Genomic DNA, 15,094 nt, shown 5'->3' on the forward strand with positions numbered 1-15,094 from the left:
TTGGCATTTTTGGAATGAGAAATTGTTTCCCGATGCTTATTTTGAAAAATAATTCTGAGGACGTGTTGCAAGATATTAGTGTATGTTTTTATGCACCATACTTAGTAGACTTAGTTGCTTGTTGGAACTTTCTTTAAACTTTTGAGCGATCTTTTTATCGGGTCTTAGAGTTATGTTATTTAAATAAATTTTAATCGTAAAAAATTACTATTTAATACTGAAGTAAAAAAATTAGTCGCAAAAAATCTTTATTTTTTGTATTTAACAAATTTAATTCAATTTATAAAGATTTGAAGATCAAAGCAAAAGTTATAAAAATTCGAGATTTTAAGTATTGCAAAGTGTTTACAAACAACTGGCGCACGTTTTACAAGTAGTGGGAGTATTAATAAGTATGTTTCCTTTAAGTCGTCACTTTGCGATCCCATTCACTAGGTGAAAGTTCGGTGAATTGCATAAACTCTCCTTTAGAATGATAACGCAGGTCGATCGATTGCTCTGCTGAAAGAAACAAAAACATCTAGCTGAAATACAAAATCAGAACTAACTTTAAAAAAAAAAACAAAAACAAGAAGCAGGTTTTATTCAAAATTAAATTAAGATAACGTCAGCTGGAGGCTTCTGCTATGTACTTTTATTATACAAATACTAAATATTGCTATTATCATAGCAATATTAAGTATTTGGCATCAACATTTTCTTTGAGCTTTTAAGGGGCAGATTAAAAGTATTTCATGATTTTACTTCCTACACGGTTTCTTCTTTATATGTTTTAAGAAAACCATCAAGAAAAAGCATTAAATGCAGTGAGCAGATATTGTTTCAATGCCACGGTTTCAAGCTGTTTCTAAACGGGAGCTTTCGAGAAGAAAACGAAGTTTCTTCAAAATGTAACGACACTTACCAATCCGGTATGTATTTGAATGGAGCAAGATTTCTAAATGATGTTTTCTTTCGTTTTTGATGATCGATTTTTGTATGATGATTGAACAGCTAAAGTATTGATGACATCACAAAGTTTGACAAACTTTTCTAGACAACTAGAGTTGTTTACTAGAAAAAAGTTAATGTCTATAAAAAACACACACACACAAAACGACTTTACGATATTCTACCGCATGGATACATACCCGCCTTAAAAAGACTTCAGGGTTCATTAAGGGCAACCCCTTAAGGGACCCTTATGAAAATGTCCACGCCAAATTTCAGGGTCCCTTAAGGGCTAGGCCTAAAGCGGCCAAAAAAAAAACAACGCTTTACAACTCATCCTGTATGGGTAGTAAAGCGTGGTTGTTTTTTTAAACTAGTAATATTCAATAGCTTAACACAGTTTATGGAATAATATTTATATAAATCATCATTACATGATATCTTTATTTATAAAAGTTATTTCTAAGTCTTTTGCTTTTTTTGTCTTCGTTTTCACTGTCGTCATCATTTTCTTCATAGTCGTCGTCTTTACTCTCTTCCTCAATCGAAGCTTTAAGTGTCTTTTTATTGCAGCGCTGCAGACGACCATCAGAGCGATCTCAGGCGTTATTAAAAAGTCGTGCTACTTTCAATTCTATCTTTTTAGACGTGATGCCAGGGAAAATGTGAACAGTTGAAACTATAAATTTTTAAATAAATACTTTTAAATTAAAGAGAAAAGATATGTAAATAAATAGTTATCTAAACCTATAATTATATAACCAATTACTATAGTTATACCTAAATATATGGATTCACATGTATTAGAGATTCACATGTATTAGAGATTGTATTGTTTGATATAGTCGCATTGACAATATAAATTAAATCTGCATATAAAAAGATATTAACAGATTTACTTTATCTTATTGTTAAATCAAACACCACGAGTCAAACTGTTGACTCACAGTCAAACAGATTCATATTTGTACAATTGTTCACAGTAGATGTAGATTACACTAATTTTCTTATGCTGATTTTCCAGGCTATCAAAAAACTTCAGCTTCCCATGTGTTCCAGGCCTAATGATCGTTGCTGTAAGTCATGCGCCAGCAGTTTGTTAAGCTCCCAGGAAATTGTTCACAGACAGTCAACCCTCCTTCATTCTTCATCAATGCTAATTACAAAAGATCAGTTAACAACTTAAATATATTACACCATCATTCACACTATGTTCCCTTGTCAAGAGCAACACATCATGGCTATACTTACATAATCAGAAATTGATAAAAACTTTCCATATTATTTGGGTGCTTTTCAATCTCAGAATATTGCTGCAGAGAAGTAAAGATAGGAAACTATGTATGACAGATATTCTGATCAACAAGATCACTAGCAACACATGCCTCCAATCTTCCCTGTTGTTGCTCAAGATTGATCAACTAATACTCAGTTCACGAAGAATGAACGTATTCATAAAAAACTGTCCTGTTATGATAACCACAATAAACAATTTACTACATATTTATACTTAAAATATAATACTACTGCCATTCATTTCATATGTCAAAACATTTTATAGAATAATTACTTACCCCTAGTTGCACAAAACATTCAAGTCTTGTGCACTAGATGGTTCAACTTTAAGCCAGCTGCAAACACCAAGCTACTATCATGTATACACAGTAAACTTGAATCAGAGGAATCATGGAGACTTAACTAAAGTCACAACAAATATTATTTTCAATAGTTCATATAACTTTAACAATTTATAAATACCCTTTGAAAAATTAAGTCTAAAGCAGTTTTGTACCATTATAAAACTAATCCTTAGCTAATATAAATGTATATTTCTAATTTAATTTAACAAGATATGCACATCAATACATATTTTATATGTACTCCTTAGGCCATATGCACTTCTACATATGGACCCTGAGATTCATATCAAACCTCATCATTATTTATATCCAAAGCTTTAAGAGCATTGAAGTCTTACATATCCAGATATAAATAGTATTACTATAAATGCAAATAACCTATACATGAACAATAAATAGTTTACAGCATACAATTGACTGAATATCTGATTGTGGAATGCTTGCAACTTATAAGAAATCATATAAAAGTTAAAAAACACAATCAAACTTTTGTGTACCTAAAATACAACTATATCCCAATTTTCAAAAACTTACAATTAACTGAATAGGTACAACAGGCTGTTGAATACTGGGAACCTTAAAAAACAAAAAACGTAGCAACAATAAAATCATCACAATAAAAAAAAAACTTAAAAAAAATAGCAGAAAAAGTAACTTTTACTTACATCAGATAAATTAAGAGATGTTCTTATGCAATCAGACTAAAATTAAATAAAAATCATATTATTAAATGATATTTACTTTAACAATGAAACTTAGCAACCGATAACATACATTTATGTATGAATAAAATCACATTAAAGAAATTTGATGATGTTAATAACTTACATTTGGGAATGGAGATTGAGACATTTGAATTTTGTTTTCACTCAAACTCAAACAGACATATAACAGCTTTATATGAAGAGATAAAAAATGAAACTTCGATTCTTCTTTACTTTCATGACTTCCTCTTAATGAAACTTCACCTGAAAAAAGCAGTTTTTTTTTAAAGAGGCCTTTAAGCACTGTAAGGTACAGCGACGTATGAACTTGTTCAATTAGTTTGACTTATTACACTTAGTAAAAAAACTGACAGCAATCTTTTTTACAGCATGTGTTTGAATGAGTATTTGAAAATATATAAAAATAAGTAAAAAGAAAAATATAAACAAGTTTTTGAGAATGAAACTAATCGCTTAAAATATTTTTCACTCATGGCTAAATATACTACTTAAAATTTTAATGGAGTACAGATCTTCAAAAAGAAGCTCCAATCATTTTAATTAGGTATATTCAAAAGAACAAGAAGTAGTCTCTTAGGCATAAACCTTTATTTAGTTATAGATCCAGCTATCATCATTAAATATGGAAACTGAAAGAATGATCTTTTGCTCAAAAAAGTATTCACAAAGGACTAAAAGAGATCAGTAGTCATGAAAGAGCGTTATTATATTATCTAAATAATGTTAATCTACATTATCTAACTGTTGAAATAATTAATATTTTTATATTTTTATATTTATATCTTTATATTATCTAACTCTTAAAGAGTCAGATAATATAAAGTAACATTTATTAGATAATGTAATAACTTTACTATACATAATTAACTTAATGACGTTATGGTACAAGGTCATCCGCATTACAATTCTTAGATCATAATTTAAGACTGCACTGGAAAAACCAAAGGTATCCAATGTCACAAACTTTTGTACTTGCATCCATTTTATCATATACTGTTGCTTACCTATTACTTCTGACAATATGCAAACAAGATTCTGCTTCTCAAAAGCAGAAGAAGTAGACACTGTGGGTCCTCCTGTAAAGAATTCAATTATGGCTTATGAAGTGTCATGCTTATGGCCTACAAACATATAATTGTCCCAGCCTCTAATAAAGTAACTTTACCATACAGAACTATGTTATAAGAAGTGTAATGCTGATGACCTAGTAGCAAATTGTCATTAAGTTTAGTGTTTCCTTTTGCAGTGCTAACTAAATATAAAAACCAAGGTATATAACAAAATGAATGTAATGATAAAAGTTCAAACCTAGTTATGAGTACAGCCATCCCAAACTCGTGCAACATTTGTTTTAATAACAAACCTTTAATACCTTAAAAAAATGTAACAATGCTTTTAAATAAACTTGTGCAAAAAAGGTTATGGTGAAAACTATTATTATAAAACTAAAAAATTACAAGTCTTATGTAGAAAATTTATTTATTAAGAAATTTACAAAAAAGTATAAATTTCAAAAACTTATAGAACATAGTTAAAGATTCATACTAAAAAACAGCAAAAGATGGTAACACAATTATCTTGAATATTAGGTAAATAAATCTAAGCTTCCTGCTTTGGAGCCAGCAATAACATTACTAATTAATTTTTTTACACTGTTCACAGTTTTATCAAAGTTATAGCAAAATCAAGCTATTTTATATAAAAAAAAACAAACTATAACTATTACATACTTAAAGCAGCAGTACTGAACCTGTTGCCAGCTGACCACATGTAGCCTGCCAAGCTTTTTTGTGTGGACCAGGAGACATTTGTCAACAGGAAAGTACTTTTTAGTAAATCAGGCTGCTGTTGGTAAAATGTAATAGTCCTTAAAATGTAATGTTTTGATTTGCAAAAAAGTTCCCATTTTACGTGTTTGCAGTTCTCAGTTTGCATTTTACTATTAACCGACAAATATTAGATACCACTTAACTAATAATTGTCAGTTGCTGGTAAAATTTAGAATAAAATATTTGTAATGTAATAATTACAATAATGAAAAAGTGTAAGAATGATAAAAATGGTGGGATTTTCTTCTGATGTAAAAAAAATTGCTTTGTGTCATTTGGCAAGAAAATAGAGAAAATAGAGAAAAAAAGTTTTTTTGCATTTTTTTTTTATTCTAAAAAATCTCCTCAACAAAATATCCAATATAAAATGTGGATATTTTTTATAATTAAAAAACTATTATGGTTTAGGCTATATTTTGAAAAATATTTTAAATAAACATGGTTTGGTAACATATTTGATTTGTCATGAAAGTGTTATTTTGTAATCATATGACCAAACACAAATCATTTAATAACACTTTTCCTAATGGCTTTTTACTATGATGTGAAAAGCTAAACTTCTTTAAAATAAAAAACATCCAGCTCTGTTTCTGCCTGTGTTAGATTTATTGAAAATATTGCAAAGCATACATCTGATCATTTCATGGAAGACATGAAAGAATTTTAATATTTTAATTTACCATTCAAGTCTAGCACTAATATTTCATTAACACCTCAATGTTCAGTTTTTGTTAGATACTGAATTGAAGAGAATTCTATTTAAGATTTGTTAAAACTTCTGCCAATGAAAAACGAAAGCAGAGGTCAGCACTATATTTCTGGAAGTAAATTAAAAAAATGATTGGATCTGAAAAGGAATTTTTTCTCTATTAAAAAAGAAATAAAAAATGATGAGAAATACAAAAATGATGCAGTGAAAAGATAAGAGGTTTTTAAAAAACCTCTTTTCATTTCACTGCATCATTCATCAAAAAAACTTAGCAGCACATGTATCTATTGCTGAAAAAAGCCAAATTATTGAAAACTGCTATCAGTATAGTTAATTATAACCCAGCATGAGAACTAAATCACAGACAACTTAAAAGCCTTTAGGAAAACATGAGCAGTAACTATAGTGAAGTTCTTTTAGAATTTCATTCAATTTTTTATTACTCAAAACAAAATTTGACAAATCGATTTGGTAAACTTTTTCTTTTCAAAACAAAATAATAAGATAATAAAAAATTCAAAGTTTAAAAAGGTTTAAAAGTGGAATTAATAACTTTCAATTAATTATGCAAAAAAAAAAATTAAATAAAAATCAACCATCAAGTTAATTATTATAAAAATCAAATTTTTTTTTACATTAATTATTGAATATAAGGTTCAAATGGGCGCATGAAAAATAAGCATTCTGATAATGATTATCAAATGAGCTACTTTCACTTTCTTTCTGACTTTTTACGTGCTTTAAATGCTCAATAATGCTGGATAAAATTGAACTTATATTACACTTAATCATATATTTGGCTCAAAAATTCCATTTAATCAACAGTTTCAAATCAATTTTCTGTCAATTGTTGCAATTATGTAATTTGTTTTGCTGCAAAATGTATCATTAACAGGTACTAACAGGTAATCAAAATAACAGGGCTTAGTTTTGATTGCATTTTAATTTCTCATAAACAAGATTTCAACTTTATTTGATTTAATTTATATAAATTCAGTGAGGAATTATCCTCAAATTTAGTGAGCATCTTGATTCAAAAACTGAAGATTAAAACAATCAGCATGTTAATTACTCAGCAAAGAGTACTGACTGCAAAAAAGAGAGATTTTACTTAAAGGAAAAATCATGCTTATCAATGCTATTTGAAAAAATTTCTTTGAGAAAAAATCAATCAATAAAAAAATCTTTTTTATATCACAGAACTAAAAGCAACTTTTAATTGTGTTTTCATGAAAAAATTTCTCAGTTCCAACCTAAATATAAGAAAACAAAACTAATGACAGTTGAGTATTTGCATTTGAGTAAACACTGAGTTTTATCTAAAGAGAACATTTCAACGTGTGTTGCTCAAAGAGTATAAATCGAGGAGAGTTTATTATAGAGTATAAGTCATGGTTATTTTTCATAGATGCTTATTTTTGTCTGCTTTTTTAGTTTTTATTGATTTTAAATATTCATTTCGCAAAAGAATTATTGTTGAATTCATTTTGTAGATTTTTTGTAAAATTCAACTTGCAGCAGAATTATTCAAATTCTCTGACTACCTCATTTTGAATTTAAACTGAGTAATATAGGATAATCTTTACATTTTTCCAATTGAAAAGTTTTACTAACACAGATCAGTATAAAATAGCAAATCCTCACTTAAGAAAAAAAAAGTATAAACTTTTGACTAACTATAAAGTAATAACTAAATTTGAGGTAAATAATATTGCATTAAAAGATACTATAATCTCCAGACATTAATTTTGATATAAGTTTGCATTTATATAAATCACTTCATGAAATATTATATATTGTTTCATGGACTTTTAAACATAAGAGTCATTCCATGCCAAATGGACGAAGGTCCAACATGGACCCCCTCAGATTTTGATGAAGCTTAGTGGGTTTGTTAATATCAATGAGAAAAGCAATTCCTGAAAATTTCAGCATAAAATCTTTTGTGGTTCATAAGGTACAGTCGTTTGAAATTTCTGATTTTTCCAAAAATAAAAACTTCAGTAGCAAAAACATGTCTTGTTCATACTTTGAAGCTCTATATTTTAAAAACAAAATTTCAGAAAACCTTCTAGTTTTTTTAATTGTATACAACTCTTGGCTTACTTTAATAAAACTTTGACATTGAATTCTCAAATGTCACATTTTTTCCATAATGGCTACCTAAAAAAGCTAAAAAACTGTTTGCAAATGTAAAAAGTTGATTTTTGATGAGTCAATGTACATAAACTGCAATTTAAGAAGTGAAAAGACATATTTTTTTAGTTTCTATATATGGTAGGCTTCCAAATTTTGTAAAATTTACTGATAAGATACAAATCAGTAAAAAATTATAGACTTCTAAAAATGGCTGCGGCTAAATCTTAAGAAGATGTGCCTCCACGTCAAACCACTGGTAACCAAGGACCAGCACTGGTTTTAATAATTTTTTATTTTCTTCTAATTTAATAGACTTTATTTCAGTGATTTCAGAAAAAAAAATAGGGGGTACTCATGAGGAAGTTACAAAATCAGAACAATGAAAATTGCCCAAAATGCATTAAAAACAATAAAAATAAAGTTATTGTTGTACTTTAGTTTGTGTTATATACTCTAATACAAAGTATGTATGAATTTAAAAGTATTTCACAATAAGTACTAGAAATAAGTTTTTAACTAAGCTTGAATTAAACTCAGTTTTTAAATAGCCCCAGTTCATACCTGACCCCTCCCCCCATCCCCCCTCCCCCAACCATTTACTTTTTAACTTGCACATTTTTGCCTAGAACTTAGAAAGAAATATGTCTGATGTATGAAGTGTCTATATACACAAAGAAAGAATGCAACTTACACATTTAAAAGCTGTGACATAAAAAAAGAGCAAATTATTGAGTTTTCTTTTTATATCTTTTTTTTTACTTACAAATTTTATCAATTCCTATAAACTTGTTGTGCCAAAACTTATGGAAACCTTAGTTTCAAAACTTGTTTTTAAATAAATCTTTTTAGGACTTTGCTGAAAATTACAGTTTTTTAATTCAAGATGCAGTACAAGGTTTCCATTCGAACAACAGTCAAGCAACATTGCATTCTTTTGTTATTTACTATAACAATCTAAATTTGAACATGATAATCAAATAAGTCAAATTAATGGGGAGGGGTGGAATAGTGAGTATTAGAAAGATACTACAAAATTTATGGTCATGGTATTAAATATTGGGTAAATTAGACTAGAAAGTCTTTTTTTTCATTTAAACCTAATAGGCTACTTATAAGTTTTATATGTAGTCTTTTTACTGTCTGACATTTAAAACTAAATTTCACAGTTTTTATATATATGTATGTTTAGTGGTGTGTTTGGGTATTAAGGCACTTCATACATTAGAGATAAAACCAGACAAACCTCCCCCAACCATTTACTTTTTCACATTTTTGCCCAGAACTTAGAAAAAGTTTGTAATTGGACACTTTTCATTACACAGTGTGTCTGGTTTTATCTCTGATGTATGAAGTAACTTAATATCCAAACACACCACTAAACATACATATAAAGACCACACTGGAAAAACAATCAAGCTACATTTTTATTGTTTTTGGGTTTTTGCCTCTGCCAGTCAGCTGCAGTTTAACTATATATATTTTTATATATATAATTTACTATATAACTAGAAAACCGATCAAATTACACAGATATTTAGCTTAACAAATAAATGAACTATGGTGTTTTGAAGTTTAAAATCTAATTTACTCAAAACAATAAAAATGTAGCTTGGACGTTTTTCCAGTGTGGTCTTCATATGTATGTTTAGTGGTGTGTTTGGGTATTAAGGTACTTCATACATCAGAGATAAAACCAGACACACCGTGAAATGAAAAGTGTCCAATTACAAATTTTTTCTAAGTTCTGGGCAAAAACAAGAAAAAGTAAATGGTTGGGGAGGATGGAAGGGGGGAGGGGTCAGTTATGAGCTGGGGCTATTTAAAAACTGAGTTTAATTCAAGCTTAATTAAAAACTTATTTCTAGTACTTATTGTGAAATACTTTTAAATTCATACATACTTTGTATTAGAGTATATAACACAAACTAAAGTACAACAATAACTTTATTTTTATTGTTTTTAATGCATTTTGGGCAATTTTCATTGTTCTGGTTTTGTAACTTCCTCATGAGTACCCCCTATTTTTTTTTCTGAAATCACTGAAATAAAGTCTATTAAATTAGAAGAAAAAAAAAAATTATTAAAACCAGTGCTGGTCCTTGGTTACCAGTGGTTTGACGTGGAGGCACATCTTCCTAAGATTTAGCCGCAGCCCTTTTTAGAAGTCTATAATTTTTTACTGATTTGTATCTTATCAGTAAATTTTACAAAATTTGGAAGCCTACCATATATAGAAACTAAAAAAATATGTCTTTTCACTTCTTAAATTGCAGTTTATGTATATTGACTCATCAAAAATCAACTTTTTACATTTGCAAACAATTTTTTAGCTTTTTTAGGTAGCCATTATGGAAAAAATGTGACATTTGAGAATCCAATGTCAAAGTTTTATTAAAGTAAGCCAAGAGTTGTATACAATTAAAAAAACTAGAAGGTTTTCTGAAATTTTGTTTTTAAAATATAGAGCTTCAAAGTATGAACAAGACATGTTTTTGCTACTGAAGTTTTTATTTTTGGAAAAATCAGAAATTTCAAACGACTGTACCTTATGAACCACAAAAGATTTTATGCTGAAATTTTCAGGAATTGCTTTTCTCATTGATATTAACAAACCCACTAAGTTTCATCAAAATCTGAGGGGGTCTATGTTGAAATCCTAAAATTTTGGTCCATTTGGCATGGAATGACCCATAATGGTAAAAGTATGACTCATAATAAGTTTCAACTAAATGTGGAAAAGAGTCACATATGTTCTATCAAATCATTTTATATTTGTAACTAGATTGATAGCAATTACAGAACAATTTCAGTTCTTCTATGTTGTCCATTTGTTTTAAAACTTTTTTAAATATGCAAGAAGTAAATGATAACTTAATAATTATATTTTTGATACAAGTTCATTTTTTTGGTTTTTTAGCTATTCATTATTAACATAAATGTATTAATGATATGTTTATCAGAGCAATTTTTTTTAAATTTCTTTTTCTGTTTTTGTTTGGCTGCTGGTAAGAAAACATTTTCGTTTTAATGCAGAAAAAAGAACAATGAAATTTTGAATTAATGTTATTAGAGCTTCCTGATATTTAGCTGATTGAAATTTAACTTCTAACAGTTAAATTTCATTTTAGAAAGAAATTTCTTTTTTTTTTTTTTTTATCTATGGAGAGTGAAATTCACCAGAGGTCAGTTTACTATGTCACAATTGATTATTGTCTTCTGCAAGAAAGAAAACTTCTACAAAAAAGTCCACTTTCAAAAATCATCTACAAAAACTTAAAAAAAAGCATTTTGCAAAAATTTCACCCTTATGAATTAATAAACACTAAAAAATAACTTACATAACAGATTCTTAATAACCAAAGCTAGTCTGCACAAAACATCCGCTTGCAACATTGAAAGAATTAAAAATCAACTTTTTATAATGTAAAGGATCAAGTTAACAGAGCTTGTTAAGGAATGCAGCCATTTTCGATTGATTATTATTGTAATCACAGTCAATCTGTTTTACAACACTGTCAAATTCATGCAAGCAAGTGTAACAAGCCAACTTCTTCCAATAGGCAGATGCACTCTCGACTAAGATGAACTCAACTGTTTCATTGTTTTCTGAAAAAAGAATCATACCTGAAATTAAATCATTCATAAAGTAAAAAGGAACCTGAATCTAAAATCATTTTAAAAACAACAAAAATCTTGTGAGTTGAGGTGAAGGGAACTCTATCTGTTGATTTCCACTGTATTGCAATCAGAATACAGAAGCCTATTTCATCTGCTGATTTATTTTAAAGGCACAAGAAAAATACTCTATGTTAATGACAGCTAACTTAATGACAGCTATTACATGCTTATTAGCACCAATTAAAACTCCTCCATGATCTGGGCACCCTTTTAAAAGAAAATATGCCTTTGATATTGTACTTTATGGAACCTTCTTTGCAACTTCATGCGTATAGGAAGCAAAACTGACACGCATACTGACACATATTTCTGTGAGGATCTAATCAGCTCCGTTGACAAACTTAGTCCAACATTTCGAAGATCTAGATGACCTACAACACAACACTTTTTCGACGTTGCAAAAATATCTAAATCATATATTTAAAAAACATAATTTTAATTATGTAGATATCGTTAAATCTGTTTATTTGTAAATTCTGAAGTCTTAACATAATAGGACAAGATTTCTTCGTGAAATATCGTTCAATTTTTAAGCTAAATAAATATGAAAAAAGTGTAAGACGAAATGCGGTTGTAAATTGTTTAAAACTTCCCACATTTTCGAATTTACGTTTCTGTGTCACAAAAGTATTACGTTTCTGTGTCACGAAAACATGCAGTTCGCGGAACGTTTTTACTGTGAGTGTTTCATATTACGGCTGTTAATTAGGGTTATGACAAGAAAAGCTTTTTTTTTACCATTTGATAATAAAACTGGTCAACACGAAATTTCTGGCAAAAAATTTTAAGCTAAATTTGAACTGATTTTGGGCTGCTGATGACGAACATGATCTCAAGTTTCGTTTATCACGTAAGGATATCGAGCTTATATTGGTTATTAATTTTAAACCTTTGCGGTCCTATGTCCCGCTTGACGGGACATCATGAAATTGTTGTTATGGTCAAAGTGTTTTTGGCAGAACAAAAATTAAACAATTTAGTAATCAAAACCTGTTTTTTATGAAAAACAAAGAGAAGCCATGCGTCAAATATACTTTTTCTGTTATATTTAAGGTCAATTGATAAAATAAAAATTTTGACCTGATAGGCAAAAAAAAATGTTATTTTAAAGACCTCAAAAGGTAAAAGCAAAGTACTCATCGGCTTATATAACGGAGATTTCACGATAAAACACTACCTGATGTCCCACTAATGATAAAAACGGATACGTAACAGATATGGGGACATGTGCGAATTGCGGAAATCAATGCTTTATCTTATGGAGGAAATGGAGTCTCTTTTACTTCCATTAAAGTTACCATGGACGTACGCAATTTGTACTTGTCCGCGTATCCATAACTTACCCGATTGTGAAAAAACGAGATGCGATGGAGAAAATATAAGTTCAGATTTTCATTTACCATCCTCAAATCAGTTTATAGCTGTTCTTAAACGCCATGCCAGAGAAAAAAAAAACTTTTTTTTTTTGTATACCTGTGTAATCAGTCAACATTTTTAAAAATGGATTTCGAAAAAGTGAACCAAGTTTATTCAATTCCAAAAAAATGTTTCGAACCAAGTAAAACGAAGTTCTTTAATAAAAAATCTTATAAGGAGAGCAAAAAGCAAAATCAAAATGCGTTACTTAGAACAAACTTTAGAATGATTTTTCAGTTGATCTCTAATATTATTATTTCTACTGAAGTTTTTCCATTTATTTGACCGAACATGAATCTAACCGCAACTTTCGACACAACTGTTAGTTGTGACTTCTTTAATTTATTTGTTGAGTTTGTGCTTTGAAAATCACTTGATGGCTCCAAAGTTACTTAACTCAGTTTCTGCATCGAAAAACTTTGGTTAACTTTCTCTGTCAACATTTGGTTTGAAAACCAGAATTCGACATGGTAGTCGCAGTAGCACTCTTCATTAAATGAATGAGAAAGTAAGAAAGAAGAGCATATCCAAGAAGGCATTGAACATCGTTAAACGTCCACTGGGCGTCTAATGTTTACTGGGATGCAGCCTGTGAATTCCTTCTGGCATTGTGGATAGATAGTAACTTAAGTAATTAATAATCATTCATTTTGATAGAATTCTCAACACAACTCAAAAAGGAGTTTTTCGACCGTCTTTTTGTAAAATTCGATTGACATTAAGAACTCTCAACGTTAAACTTTTTTAAAATTCTGCGTAATGGTCCATTATTAATAATCACATCGATGAGCTCAATGTTGTTGATAAAATAAACTTTTATGAATCTAAACTAGAAAGCTCATATTTTATAATCAAAGTCGATTTATTTATGACAATAGTTGTAATAAACAGCACAAAGAAGAAAGAACGGGACAGTTACATAACCAGTACACTTACAGAAATACGATCACAACAATTAACATCGAAAAATGATGTTTTTCTTTTATCATTGAACAAACGAAGTATGTGAAATAAACGAACAAATACACGAATAAATGAATAAAGAAGTAAACAAATAAACGAATATATTGACCTTGATAAAAGTTTATTGTAATAATAATTAACATTTAGTGAACAATATATCATTAGTTGTTACTAAAATAGCATTAAAGCAGGCTTTGTCAAATTTCTCTTCGTGAACAGGTGTTTTTGTTTTTTTTCCGGAAGCATTGACAACTTCGCACAGTTGGGAATTTTCGACAAACCTGACCAAATGTCAAAAAACGAAAATCGTTTTTTTGATTTTTATATTTTGTAATATACACTAAGGCCAAATGCATTTTATTCCATGAGAGAATTTTTACAAACTCTCTGAGTCTCTACATCCTTGAGAGAATGTTTACATCCTCGCAGTCAAAGTTTTTCAATTTTATAAACAACAAAAATTTTGTTTACAAAAAAGTTTTTATTAAGAAAAGTAAAATTATGGACGACGCTCTTTAAGGTATTTACATAATTTGAAAATTTTAAATCTCTTTTGAATTTGAAGAGAAAGGAGATGTCAAAAATGCTTTTTTGAAATGTTTCAAGAATTTACTTTTTTCCTTAAACGTAATTTTTAGGAAACTAAAAAGTTGTGCCCCCTGCGAGATCCCAAAGATTTTGAATATTGCTCATTAAGGTATTTTCCATAAATTTGTTACAAAAAAAAGCGTAGGACCTTTCTTTTTACCAATTTCTTCGTCTTTTTTCTTATTTTTATTCTTTAGATAAAAGTTTGTTCGACTTTCCACGATAATAACTGATATTTTATTTAGTGAAAGTGATATATCACCTTGTAATTACAGTGCTTAAAAGTTTGCCACTTGTGGATGGTTGCTTAATGATGAGCGCTAAAAAATTCACTCAATCTATAACTCAAACTATAAAAAATGACTAAATTATGTTATAGTTGTTCATATGGTTAAAATTTAAAGATTTTTTAAACCAGTTGCAATCACAAAAATGGTTAAACTGTATCCATGTTTTTATGATTGATTATTCATCCAT

General features: G+C 28.8%; 1 protein-coding gene and 1 long non-coding RNA gene across 3 annotated transcripts in view; one reads left to right on the forward strand and one right to left on the reverse strand.

Annotated features, from left to right (window-relative positions):
* LOC149880534 (uncharacterized) overlaps positions 1 to 15,094 on the forward strand; it is a 70,158-nt gene that overhangs the window by 17,147 nt on the left and 37,917 nt on the right. The gene's annotated exons all lie outside the window — the stretch shown is intronic.
* Positions 1,322 to 12,252, reverse strand: LOC149880536 (uncharacterized). Of its 2 annotated transcripts, XR_016446397.1 has the most exons (6): positions 11,311 to 12,252; positions 4,604 to 4,667; positions 3,399 to 3,538; positions 3,236 to 3,271; positions 1,830 to 3,146; positions 1,322 to 1,609 (listed from the first exon to the last, which is right to left on the reverse strand). It is a non-coding gene; the product is annotated as an uncharacterized LOC149880536 (long non-coding RNA). The 2 variants fall into 2 exon arrangements; XR_016446398.1 differs by lacking the exon at positions 1,322 to 1,609 and having other exon boundaries at positions 1,719 to 3,146.

The sequence above is a fragment of the Hydra viridissima genome, unplaced genomic scaffold, assembly GCF_058129835.1.
Source record: "Hydra viridissima isolate aposymbiotic clone 2 unplaced genomic scaffold, HvirCarnegie_v1 scaffold_13, whole genome shotgun sequence".
NCBI lineage: Eukaryota > Metazoa > Cnidaria > Hydrozoa > Anthoathecata > Hydridae > Hydra > Hydra viridissima.